The sequence below is a fragment of the Heterodontus francisci genome, chromosome 3 (assembly GCF_036365525.1).
Source record: "Heterodontus francisci isolate sHetFra1 chromosome 3, sHetFra1.hap1, whole genome shotgun sequence".
Taxonomy (NCBI): domain Eukaryota; kingdom Metazoa; phylum Chordata; class Chondrichthyes; order Heterodontiformes; family Heterodontidae; genus Heterodontus; species Heterodontus francisci.
This window is the reverse complement of record NC_090373.1, coordinates 77925901-77940319: the sequence shown is the minus strand read 5'-3', so window position 1 is coordinate 77940319 and position 14419 is coordinate 77925901. Positions and strand designations below refer to the sequence as shown.

The window sequence follows — 14419 nt, the reverse complement described above, 5'->3', positions numbered from 1 at the left end:
TAAACTACAATTGTCCAATGATATTTTGAATTCTTTGCTTAAATAGGGTTAAATTCCACCTTGATAAATTCCATGTTTCTTGATCTTTTCTCCCAGTAAAACTTGCATGTTGAATCAGGTGTTCTGCATTTCGAAAGATGACAAACCCTGACATCACCAATGTCAGCTTTGTAATGTTGTCCGATGCAACATAAATGAGATGTGTGGAGTTCAGTTGGTTGAAGATCTCAAACAGGTTTATTTACTGCTAAACTATCATACACAGTACAGAGTTAACTATTTTCAGGACAGTTACGAAGGCCTCAGGCTTGTAGGCACATGACTGCATCCTGGCACATAGCTCATTAGCATACGAGGATCTTAAAGGGACATCACTCTTAAAGGCAATCATACAACATCCTCCTTCTTTCCAAAGATAAGTCTCGTATGCTAAAAGTAAAAATACATAAAATTAGATAACATCAAAATTATTTACACATGGATAGATATTGTGACATTTACACGTATAGAAACTTAAAAGTCCATATATCGTCTTGATGGTTTGACAACTCTTGCTCGGGGAATTTGCGTCTCATCTGTTGCTGTTCTTTCTGAAGTTTCTCCCTCTCCAATTCAGTTCCTGTTGCTCTGCCTTCAGCCTGCTAACATACTCTGTTGCTTTTCTCAAGATGATCACTTTTGGGGCCTTATCATTCTTGGAAAGTTCCAGCACCTCATCTTGAAGAACCAATAGACATTGCTTCAACTCAGTCCTCCTCTGCCTCTTCAGGACATTACATATCCTTTGCCTCTCCTCATCCTCCACATCTGAAGGCTTGGGGCTCAAGGTTGAGGACTTGTTGGGGGAGGAGGTCTCTGTCCATTCTCGCTCATTGTGGTGCTGATGGTTCTCCAGAGAGCAGAAGTGAAGGTGCAGTATATTTGTGCTGTTGTTGGGTTTTCAGACTGCACTGTTTGATGCTGGCCATAGTCTGCAAGCGGGTTCCGGTCCTTGGAGATTTCCCCTTGGCAATGCTCTCATGGATAGTTATGATATTGAGGTCCTTACACACTGGTAGTCCTGCCACTGCTGGTCCACTCATGTCTACCAAGTAGAATACTTGTGGTTTTCATGCTCTTATGACCAGTTGAGAATCAGATCTCGGGGTTTCCCTCTCAGCCTTTGCCTGGTTTAACCGTAATTTTAATTTTAAATTTTAATTTTTAATTTTAAAACACCATGCTTTTAGCTCCCCCCTCAGTGAATCCTCGTTCACTGCTTTCTAATTGTCTGGCAAATAAATCAAATCAGACAGGTTTTCTTAGATTTAAACAAGAAAGATGGAAGTTTATTACTTAAACTCTAATTCGGTTAACAACTACGAATACATGACACAACCACGCTAGCATGCATACGCAATAAACACACACATATAGAGACAGAAAAAGTAGAAAGAATAAAGGGGAAAAGTTTGAGGCAATAGTTGGATTTCTATTTATGGTCCTTTGAGTTCGATGTAGAGGCTATAGTTGACGGTAAGTCTTGCCATTTCGTTGGGGCCCAGTGCATGCTTTAAAACCTGTTTCGCTGTAGGAGTCTTTACTCTCTTGAGGTTTAAATGATTTCAGTGGATCGGAGATTAGTGAAAGAGAGAGAACCAGACAGGAGAGAGGCTCTTGTTCCAAGTTCAGTTGCAATCTGCAGTCTCTGTCTTCAAATTGTCCTGTCAGCACAATTCAAAACTCCAAGTTGGCCAGCAGGTTAGTCATGCGACTAACCCCTTATTTGGGAACAACCGTTCCTGCGGTTTGTGGATTTCAAAGCTCTCGGTGGGGGTGTAGTATTGTCTCTTACACTGACAAGATGTGGATCACCATTGCCCAGACCAATCTCTGTTAATTGAATCAGTGAGCAATTCTTTTGTCTGTCCAAGCACTGTCTTTTAGCATGCAAATGTTTTTCCAGCCACTGCTGATCTTTTTAAACAAGTCATCTCTTCACTCCAGCAACAGTTTAAAATTAATGTTCATGTGACTAAATTAATATGCCTCATTCTTGGCAGGTGGGGGTCTTCATATCAGTGCCAACTTGCCATAGCTGCATTACATTGTTAGTGTTCCACTGCAAGGGATGGATGACCGATTGTATGCAGATAGCTTTGCAGTTGTCCATTGATTTCCAATGACTCTGGTACATATCTTTGAGGATTTGGACTGGTCGGATATTTGCACGAGCGCTGGTGTCTATCTTGACCCTGAGTGTGTGTTTACCAGCTTTCTTTGGGCACATGATGTTAATAGTGGCGAAAGCTTTCAGTTGTCAGTTTATCAACATGATGTGTCAGGTTCACCATGTGGAATACCTGTTCATCTTCTGGCTGAGAATTACTTCTCTCTGGGTCTTGTCTCAGGTCTATTTTCCTGTGGATCTCATGTATCGGCTTGAGTTTACGCAGGTCTCTGGAGCTTTCCTTGCTGCTGCTGCCCCGTTTTCTGTTTGCTAGTGTTCCACCATGACTTCTGGCTGCATCTTTGGAATAAAAATTCCTGCATAGGCAGGCCCAGTGTCCTTTTGCACCACACACCCTGCACAGGTCTCGATATTCAGGACAACTTTACGATGCGTGGGACCCATCACAATTACCGCACAGCTTGCTTGCTCTTTGCAACCTGGTTATCATGCCGATACTGTTGGCTGCACCTACTGCTTGCAGGTGCTGTTGTCCAGCTACAATGGCTTCGTATTTCCTGCCATTTTCCAGTAGTGGATCAATGCTGTGACCTTTATCTCCAACAGATCTTTCTGAAATGCTTCAACGGGTGTTGAGAGAATCACCAAGTCCATTATTCAGTCTAACAGCTCAGTTTCTGAAAAATCATTGCCCTTTGTATGGCATCGACTGACAAACTGGTCTATTAATTCCTGTGGCTGTTGCCTGTGGGACATCAATTCCAGGCGGTGAATTCTAAAATTCACTTGCAATCGGAGTTGATCTTCCAGCACTTTCCATACCTTTGCAAGATCTTTCTGGTCCTCGTCAGATAAGCCTGAGGTATTGATTCTGTGTAATCCCTCACTTCCAACTGTTATTAGTATTTTTACAGCCTATTTCTCTTGTTCTACAATTACTTAGTCTGTAAAGCATAACTGCATTCTCTGTTTGAAAAGTTTGAACTCAGACAGGATATCCCTGGCCTTCCAGTTCATGCTGGGAAATGTGGTAGCCATTGTTTCTGTTTTTCTTCCCACCGCTATCATATAATGAGTTATGTTGTCTGATGCAATTTAAATGAGATGCGTGAAGTTCAGTTGGTTGAAAATCTCAAACAGGTTTATTTACAGCTAACCTATTATACACATTACAGAGCCTATGTACAGGACCTGCCTCTAGGTGTTACAGTTACAGAGTGCCTCAGGCTTGTAGTCACATGACTGCATCCTGGCATGTAGCTCATTAGCATATTAAGATCTTAAAAGGACATCACTCTTAAAGGCAATCATACAACAAATTTGTGTCATTTTGTTGCTGCTTTCAAAACACTCTGTGCACCACTTAAGTCAGCTGAATTTTTTTTTAAAACATGTTCAGCAATGTCTATCTTTTATCTCCATGGTTGGGTTTTACAAACACCCCACCCCACCTCGCACCCCACCCCCCTCCCCGCCCCCACCCTAGAACAGACATCATGTCTCCACGTTCTTTGTATCCAGTTTCATTTCTTTTCAGACTTATCGAAACATGAAATTTCACTAAGGTTCTAACTTTGCATCAAAGCAAAACACAGCTCTGAGGTGTGACTGTTTGTTGGTTTCAACCCTATTTATGACCCTTGGGCTACTTGCTAAACATTCCATGGCTTTAGAAGTGTTGTTTGTCATCACAGACCTGTGAAAAAGTAGCCTGGCAACTGGCTAAAGCAAAAAATACTTTGTCTTTTATCTGAAGTATCAATGCCCTCCTTCCACCACCCCCCACCCACCCCCCCCCCCCAACTCCCTAGGTTAAATAGCTTTTGCAAATCTCAACCATAAATTTCACTTAGAGTATCATTAAGTTAGTCAAGAATATTACAGCTTCCTAAAGATAAGCCATTGGTAATTGTTCTAATTAAGATGGAGCTGATTTAGACTGTGCTTTTGATATTGCATAATCTGCTGCACTGATGCTTAGTGCTTGTACTAGAAGTAAACATAGTGGTTATATGATACATAGCATGACTGTGGTGAATATGCTGTTTGAAGTGGATATGGTGAGGCTGATAGTTTCTTAGAGTGCGTGTTTTCTCTGAAGCCTACATAAGCATGATCTGTGTGTTAGCAGTCTCTTTGTTAGTAATTCTTTTTTTGACATTCTACTAGTTTTTTTTATATTGGGAATGATTATTCTCTGTCAGTTGACAATCACTTCCTTGGCTATTGCAAGAGTACTCAGTTTTGGTGGATTCATAGTGGTTCCGAGACAAAGGCCCAGCTCATCACGAGCTGATTCATGGTCAACTCGACCTCCTGCACAGTAAATTTAATCATCAAGACCACTTTCAACTTCTGTCATTATTTCCTGGTAACTCTAATTTCAAACTAGTTAAGCTGTTCAATTAGTTAATAAAGCTTGTTTTCATTTGGTATCATCCTTTTTTGAGAGCTTAACTGTGAGCAGGGAAATGTCTGCAGAAGTGGAATTGTAACAGTTTTGTAGGATCTACATGGAATTACTGCCGAAACAGTCTTAACATCCACAGGAAGGACAACTCTAGCCCTAATCACCAATGATGAGTCACATGAACAACTAGCTCTGCTCAAGGGCTCACTGCTATTTTTATTTCTTTAATGTAAAACTTGAAAACAGACAACAAGATGGCACAACTCATTATGTACATCACAACAAAACTGAGAGCTACCAAAACATTAAAACAAAAACCACACCTCTGTGTTGACAACCCTAAGAAAGCTACACCCACTCATAATAACTAACAATTTTGGTTTGATAGCTTGCAGCTGAAACATCTTCCTATTTCCACTCACTTAGTTGAGCACATCTGAAAATTAGTCCATGGACAAGGCTGAAAATAACGGCAGAAAAATTTAAATTCTACATCAAGCTTTTTTTTTAATCCAGAAGAATTTTTCCAATAAATCTAATATTGCTTACTTGGAATTTTAATACTACAATGTGTTCAATAACAGGGATACAATTCCTCAATTAGTAATCCAGAGGGCTGGGCTAATGAATGGCCCAAGCACAGAAAACGGCCTTAAAATAATCGAATCATGGTCGTCCCCGGAAAATAGGTATTAAGCTGCATTATCCTGCACTGGTAGTCACTAACCATCTAGGAATTGACAGGAGTGAGGCTATTTTCTGAGGTTTCTGCAACTTTTCCACCAAAGTTATGACAAACGGGCAAGAGATTCCCTACGGAAATTCACCCTCTTTGTTGTATTTTTACTTGCTGCTTTTCCTCCAAATTCACTGAGCTGTGCCATTGACTGGATCTGACCTACACACGACGTCCAATACAAAAAGAGACTGGTCTGTTGTGGTTCAGTGACCATGTCATTGAAATATTATGCTTCGGGTCATTTCAAGCAATTACATTTGTCAGATATGTCACTCATCTGTACATTGTTTCAGCAAATAGATCAGTGCAGCCTTCTTTGCTGCATGACACATTTGTCACTTTTCCAATAGAAAGGAGGGAACAATTGGAGAGGGCCTAGTATTTCTAACAGATCAGTGCATAGCCCAACCATCTTCAGTTACTTCATCAATGACCTTCCCTCCATCTTAATGCCAATATGGCAACAGCCGAAGTGCTAGCACAAAAAGGCTGCTTTCATCCATTAATATTGGGTGGAGGCACCTAAAATCAGGCCAAGTAATTCTGTAGCTGATAACCCATTTCTAATTTCTTGCTTGAATAATAATTCCTGCTGAGAAACCTTTGGCCTTGAAATTACACTGTGCAAATATTAGCATATGAATGCCTAACACATTGTATGAAATTCCTTTTTCCTCTATTTTATTGGCAATGTTGATCTTGTTTAAGAAAAATACTAATACAGTACCTCTATTAAAATAAATGCTAAAGGAATTTCATCCAAAACTATCCGCGCACTGATATCAGCACAGCATAATTTCAAAGTCTACATCAGATATAGTTTTAGCTGTGAAATGGCAAATCTTACAGACCTCAGTGGACTTGTAATATTCTACAGCTTTTAGCATTTTTATATTTGGTTTGGAGTGTGCTTCCTGCTGCACGTGGAGTTGATGCAATACTCTAACCATCTTACAGGCTAGTCATTTTGATACTGCTTAAACCACAGAGTTATCTTGAACTGTTTTGATTGTGTTTTTTTTCTGATCCCAAAGAATGAAATTCTGAATAATGGATTATATTGTAAAAAGCAGTTTCTGTTCTTAGAACAATGATTAGATTTCTTAGCTGATACTTACTTCATCATGAACTAAACCCAATTAAATATCTCCAAAGGATTTCAGTCCGTCAAAACTGTACAACTAAATTCTAAAATGTTAACAAAGCCCCAGCAGTGATTTCAAAGGTAGCTATATTTTGAGGCAATGAACAACAAACTGAATGCTGCGGACCTTGACAATTTGCCTGAGCAAATAAAATGATCATTTGTGCAGGGAATCCGATTCCAAAACATTTCCAGATTTTTATAAAATTGACAAGTTTTCACACTGGAGTAATTTTCCAACTTTGCCCTCACCAAGACTGCATTTCAGAAATCTGGACGTGTGCTGCATATGATTTCCCAATAGTGGTTGGATTGCACCCAAATTTCCAATTGAAATGAATGGACAGAAAATCAGGGGCTGCAGGCCTGTGATTTGCTGATTGGCGTTCCCTGCACATGCCATTCCTCACAGGAGCACATAATTGGAGAATCAGCTGCAGGCGGTCATTTTCACTTACGGCCAGAGAGGTACACTGGCGGTTGCAAATCGACCATCTCAATGGAACTGAAAATCAGGCAGGGTATATAACGGGTGGGTGATCCACAGTTACCAATGCACCACCCCTCCTCTCTCTCCCCAATGCCATTCACACTGGAAGTGAAAATGAGCACCTAATGTGTGCTGCCAGTTACTGAAGTTTCCAGTCAGTAATGTAAATCGCAAGGTTATCCCTATTGTGTCAAAAATGAAGCCGAAAATGGAAATCTATTTTTACAATGCCTTGAATGAAGATTAAAATTTAGACACAAAAACAACAGTTTGAATGGGATCACACAGCTACACAAAGTAAGTTACTATGGAATAATTAGTATCAAAAGATATGTCATGGTTATGAAATGGCTCAAGATTATATTTTTTCTTCTTGACATTACTGTCAAGAAGAAGAACAGTCCATTGCCAAGATCTAAAAGAATGCAAATTATTATTTTCAACAGTTGTTCATGGTTTTCTGATACTATGGTGGTTATTTTAACCTCACCCATCCCAGAGGGGATGGGATGGGATGGGTTCAGGTCAGGTGCCCATTTCACACACTATCTGATTTTATGCTCCATTGCCTTCAGTGAGTTATCCAACAGAATGTACAGCTTTTATTAGCGAGCTATTGTACAGAGGAAACACTAGGAAGCAGTGCAATTTTATTAACTCATAGCATTTATAAACATTAGGCATAATACCAAAAATATTTTTTTGATATTAATTTGTTTATAACTCCTATGTGCTAGTTCTAATTTCCCGCAAACTGCTTGCAATACTCTTGCGTGGTAATAATGATATTTTTTCTAATACCTTCTCAGGAGCAATTAGGGATGGGCAACAAATGCTGGCCTTGCCAGCGATCCTCACATCCCATGAAAGGATAAAAAAAACTTAAGATCTGTACTAATTTGAAAATATTCAAAATGACTGTGTTTCATTTATGCTACCATTCCTTAATTTCAGTACTTTGATCACTTACCTGAACAAATTTTACCTCTCAAAGGTTTTTGTTTTGCAGAATCCATCAATGCTAATAGGGTGCAAAGTAAGCATGAAATCTGTAAGGTCTGCTTGAGGCAAAGAAAGAAAGATATTTAGTGCCACCTAGAGTGCCATGGTGGAAAGCTATACAAAATTCCCCTACAACATACATTTTTGTAAACATGCAAAGCTATGGCCTTGAATTTGCATTCTGTACAATTGCTCATGGGCTTGCCTGAAATTTTCCCCTTCTTTATTTTAATGGATGTGTTTAATCCCTTTATTTAAAAGGGGTAATGCCTCCATTGATATGGCACAAAGAGGAATTTCCAATGAACACAATAAGCCTTTGTAACCTCGTGATGTAATGTGAGGGTCCTTATTTAATCTTACTGCTTTAGAAACAATATCAGAAATAACAAAAAAGATAAAAGGTCTATTTTTTGCTGTAATTATGAATTGCTAATAAAATCCGATTTTAAAACTTAAATATTTCAAAGCTATGTGTTCCTGACAATTACTAAGCCATTAATGACAAAGAAAAACATTTTAGGTCCTTATACACTAAGTTACACGATCGGAGCAATGAAACTTTAATTTACTGGGTTTTTGAATATCTTAATCAGTGAAAACATTGACAAAATTACTGTAGAAATTTTATAGAGCGAAACTAAACCAGGATAAAAGCAGCCCGCTTGATCAGCACCCCATCCACCTCCTTAAACATTCACTCCCTCCACCACTGACACAAAGTGACAGCAGTGTGTACCATATACAAGATGCACTGCACCAACTCACTATACCTCCTTCAACAGCACCTTCCAAACCCGCGACCTCTTCCACCTAGAAGGAGGAGGGCAGCAGACGCTTGGGAGACTACCACCTGCAAGTTCCCTTTCAAGTCACACACCATCCTGCCTTGGAAATATATCACTGTTCCTTCACTGTTGCTGGATCAAAATCCTGGAACTCCTTCCCTAACAGCACTGTGGGTGTGCCCTCACCACATGGACTGCAGTGGTTCAAGAAGGCGGTTCACCATCACCTTCTTAAAGACAGGGATGGGCAATAAATGCTGGCCTTGCCAGTGATGCCCACATTCCATGAAACGAATATGAAAATAAAATAGATTTGGCTAAAGACTAGAGGAGTGACTGTTTCGCAGGGTTCTCATAACCCTCTGTTGTAGCTTTGGCGAAGGAATCAAGATAACTCTGGAAAAAGGCCATAAACGGTGTTTACACTGTTTTGCCGTGGCTTTTGCAGCTCTGCAGTCAATATTATATACTAATGCACTAAGTTACATGATTGGAGCAACGAAACTTTAATTTACTAGGTTTCTAAATATCTTAACCACAGAACAAAAATGACAAAAGTACTGTAGAAAATTTAAAGCAAAACTAAACCAGGAAAAGCAGCCCACTTGATCAGCACCCCATCCATCACCTTAAACGTTCACTCCCTGCACCACTGGATGAGGGGGAAATCCTCAGCAAGAACTCATAACCTAAGCTGGTGGTGGTGAACACGGTTCCTGCCGGCACATATGGAAAATAACTGGAAAAGCAGGGAGGCTAAACAAGCAAGAAAAATCAACTATTTCAAACTTTCAAAAATGTTCACTTTGGGTGACGTAGAAAGGTCATTGCTACTTTTATTTATTCTCTCACAGCATGTGGGCATCGCTGGCTAGGCCAGCATTTAGTGCCCATCCCTAACTGTCCTAGAGAATGTGGTGGTGGACCGCCTTCTTGAACTGCTGCAGTCCATGTGATGTAGGTGCCCACAGTGCTGTTAGGAAGGGAGTTCCAGGATTTTGACCCAGTGACAGTGAAGGCATGGCCATATAGTTCCAAGTCAGGATGGTGTGTGACTTGGAGGGGAACGTGCAGGTGGTGGTGTTCCCATGCATTTGCTGCCCTTGTCCTTCTAGGTGGTAGAGGTCACGGGTTTGGAAGGTGCTATTGAAGGAAACCTGGTGAGTTGCTGCAGTGCATCTTCTATATGGTGCACGCTGTTGCCGCTGTGTGACAGTGGTGGAGGCAGTGAATGTTGAAGGTGGTGGATGGGGTGACAATCAAGTGAGCTGCTTTGTCCTGGATGGTGTTAAGTTTCTTGAGTGTTGTTGGAGCTGCACTCATCCAGGCAAGTGGAGAGTATTCCATCACACATTTACTCCTGATTTGTGCCTTGTGGACATGCTCTGGGAAGTCAGGAGGTGAGTTACTTGTTGCAGAATTCCCAGTCTCTGACCTGCTGTTGTAGCCACAGTACTTGTATGGCTGTTCCAGTTCACTTTCTGATCAGTGGTAACTCCCAGGATGTTGACAGTGGGGGATTCAGGATGGTAATGTTATTCAATGTCAAGGAGAGATGGTTAGATTCTCTCTTGTTGGAGATGGCCATTGCCTGGCACTTGTGTGGCACGAATGTTACTTGCCACTTATCAGCCCAAGCCTGAATGTTGTCCAGGTCTTGCTGCATATGGACACGGACTGCTTCAGTATCTGAGGAGTTGTGAATGGTGCTAAACATTGTGCAAACATCAGCAAATATCCCCACTTCTGACCTTATGATGGAGGGAAGGCCATTGATGAAGCAGCTGAAGACGGTTGGGCCTAGGACATTACCTGAGGAACTCCTGCAGTGATGTCCTGGGACTGAGATGATTGACCTCCAACAACTACAACCATCTTCCTTTGTGCCAGTGGAGAGTTTTCCCCCTGATTCCCATTAACTCCAGTTTTGATGGGGCTTCTTGATGCCATACTCGGTCAAATACAGCCTTGATATCAAGGGCAGTCACTCTCACTTCATCTGCTACTTGTACAACCTTACCCCAAATAAGTAGTTAATATATTCAGAAGAGGAAAAAAATGTATCTGTATAAAGCCTTTTAAATCCTCAGATGTCCCAAAACAGTCACTATTGTTACTTAGATAAACACATCAGCCAATTTGTGCATAGCATGCTCCCATCAAACTCAGTGATATAAATAACCAATTAATTTGTTTTGGTTGAGGGATACTGGTCAGGAGACCAGGAAAACTCTCCTGCTTTTCTTCAGTTAGTGCCATGCCATCTTTTACAGCTGAACAGGCAGATAGAACCTTGGCTTAACATCTTATCGGAATCACAGCACCTCAGAGCAGCACTCCTTAGCAAAGCACTGAGATGTCAACCCAGATTATGTACTCAAATTGTGAAGTGGAACGTGAATTAAACATTCTGACTCAGGAGGCAAAAATGCAACCACTGAGCCAAGATAACACTTTAAATAAAGAACAAAGAAGAATACTTGTAATAGAGACTGCGGGGTGGGGTGGGGGGGGGGGCTGTTGGGGCTGCTGGTGGGCAGTTTATTTCACCCACCCCCATAACTCAACAAATTCTCACAGTGGGGAGCAGTGTCACAGAGAGCGCATGTCATGAAATCACAGATTGGGCCCCCCCAATTTTCCAAAAAGTGCTCCCTGTGAATGCCACATCTCACTAGAAGTGTCAGATCACTGAATCATCACTTCCTGACCCATTTTTTTGTCTGTAGTCAAGTACTTTGCCACCTGCCATGTGCCATTTGCTGGGAGGCTACCATTTGTCCTATCAGTTCAGAGGTCACAGTGAGAATTCTGCAGGTGAAATCAGTTGTCATGCCAGGCCCCAACTGCCAAGAATGAGGCACATCAATTTTGTCATGAACATTGATTTTTAACTAAAAGCAAAATACTGCAGATGCTGGAAATCTGAAACAAAAACAAGGAATGCTGGATTCACTCAGCAGGTCTGGCAGCATCTGTGGAAAGAGAAGCAGAGTTAACGTTTCGGGTCAGTGACCCTTCTTCGGAAGCAGTTCTGAAGAAGGGTCACTGACCCGAAACGTTAACTCTGCTTCTCTTTCCACAGATGCTGCCAGACCTGCTGAGTGATTCCAGCATTTCTTGTTGTTTGTGATTGATTTTTAACTGTTGTTGGAGCGAGGAAATGACTTGTTAAACAAATCAGCCGTGGCTGGAAAAAAACATTTACATACTAACATACATCGAAGGTGAGGAAGCGCATTCCAGGGCTTGCTAAGGAGGATACAATCCACAAGGGCCAGGACTGGTTAGACCAGCTGGTCACATGACTACCTGGCTGTTCCAGGATTTTCATTTGAACTGGCCACAGAGAGTTTGAAGGCAGAAAATCTGTTTGCTCCTGAACTGAGTAGATCTCTCCTGTCTGCTCCCATCTCTTTCTCACAAGCCTCTGAATCCACTAAAGACACATGAACCCCAAGAGAGAAAAGTCTCCTACAGCGAACAATGTTTAAGAATAATACTGGGCCCCAATGAAAAGCAAGATCTACCTATAATCAAGGACTTCACAGTGAGATCAAAGAACCGAAAAAAAAAACTCTTCAGATATTGCCTCTAACTTTTCACTTTATTTTTCTTCTGCTCTTTTCTGTCTCTATAATCATTAGTAGCATTCCTAATACTGAACATTTGTTCCTGCTGTGGGACTTTAACGCCAGGGTTGGGGCCGACCATGACTCATGGCCCTCCTGCCTCGTGCGCTGTGGCATTGGAAGGATGAATGAGAATGGAAAGAGACTGCTGGAGTTGTGTACCTATCACAACCTCTGCATCACCAACTCGTTCTTTCAAACTAAACCCTGTCACCAGCTTTCATGGAGACACCCAAGATCACATCGTTGGCACCAGCTGGACCTCATCGTCACAAGATGAGCCTCTACAAACAGTGTTCAAATCACACGCAGCTTCCACAGTGCGGACTGCGACACTGACCACTCCCTGGTGTGCAGCAAAGTTAGACTCAAACCAAAGAAGTTACATCACTCCAAGCAGAATGACCACCCGCGCATCAACACTACCAGAATTTCTCACCCACAGCTGTCACAAAAGTTTCGCAATTCGCTTGAAAAAGCCCTTCAAAACACTCCTGCATGGGATGCAGAGACCAAATGGCCCACATCAGAAACGCCATCTATGACTCAGCAATGATCACCTTTGGTAAATGTGAGAAGCAGAATGCAGACTGGTTTCAATCTCACTTTGAAGAGCTGGAACCTGTCATAGCTGCTAAGCGCATTGCACTGCTGAACTAGAAGAAAGCCCCCAGCGAGTTAACATCCGTAGCACTTAAAGCCGCCAGAAGCACTGCGCAAAGAACAGCCAGGCGCTGCGCAAATGACTACTGGCAACACCTATGCAGTCGTATTCAGCTGGCTTCCAACACAGGCAACAGCAGGGGAATGTATGATGGCATTAAGAGAGCTTTTGGGCCAACCATCAAGAAGATCGCCCCCCTCAAGTCTAAATCAGGGGAAACGGTCACTGACCAAAGCAAGCAAATGGACCGCAGGGCAGAGCACTACCTAGAACTGTACTCCAGGGAAAATGTTGTCACTGATACCGCCCTCAATGCAGCCCAGTCTCTGCCAGTCATGAATGAGCTGGACAAACAGCCAACAAAATCGGAGCTCAGTAACACCATCGATTCTCTATCCAGCGGAAAAGCCCCTGGAAAGGACAGCATTACCCCTGAAATAATCAAGAGTGCAAAGCCTACTATACTCTCAGCACTACATGAACTGCTTTGCCTGTGCTAGGATGAGGGCGCAGTACCACAGGACATGCGCAATGCCAATATCATCACCCTCTATAAGAACAAGGGTGACCGTGGTGACTGCAACAACTACTGTGGAATCTCCCTGTTCAGCACAGTGGGGAAAACCTTTGCTCGAGTCATTTTAAACAGACTCCAGAAGCTGGCTGAGCGTGTTTACCCTGAGACACAGTGCGGCTTTCGAGCAGAGAGATCCACTATTGATGTGCTGTTCTCCCTTTGCCAGCTACAGGAGAAATGCCAGGAACAACAGATGCCCCTCTACATTGCCTTCATAGATCTCACCAAAGCCTTTGACCTCGTCAGCAGACGTGGTCTCTTCAGACTATTAGCAAAGATCAGATGTCCACCAAAGCTACGAAGTATCATCACCTTGTTCCATGGTAATATGAAAGGCACAATTCAGCATAACGGTGCCTCATCAGACTCCTTTCCCATCCTGAGTGGTGTGAAACAGGGCTGTGTTCTCGCACCTATAACATTTGGGATCTTCTTCTCACTGCTGCTCTCACACGCGTTTAAGTCTTCAGAAGAAGGAATTTTCATCCACACAAGATCAGATGGCAGGTTGTTCAACCTTGCCCGCCTTAGAGTGAAAACCAAAGTACGGAAAGTCCTCATCAGGGAACTCCTCTTTGCTGACGATGCTGCATTAACATCCCACACGGAAGAGTATCTGCAGAGACTCATCGACAGACTGGCAGCTGCCTGCAACAAATTTGGCCTAACCGTCAGTTTCAAGAAAATGAACATCATGGGACAGGACGTCAGAAATGCTCCGTTCATCAATATCGGCAACCACGCTCTGGAAGTGGTTCAAGGGTTCACCTACCTCGGCTCAACCATCACCAGTAACCTGTCTC

General features: G+C 42.2%; 1 long non-coding RNA gene across 1 annotated transcript in view; it reads right to left on the bottom strand.

Annotated features, from left to right (window-relative positions):
• Window positions 1–306: 306 nt before the first annotated feature.
• Window positions 307–14419, bottom strand: part of LOC137352383 (uncharacterized) — a 34717-nt gene continuing 20604 nt past the window's right edge. Inside the window, exons 3-4 of the long non-coding RNA XR_010969698.1 lie at window positions 7924–8011; window positions 307–429 (exon numbers count right to left, since the gene is read on the bottom strand). This is a non-coding gene — a long non-coding RNA (uncharacterized lncRNA). The remainder of the gene's footprint in view (window positions 430–7923; window positions 8012–14419) is intronic.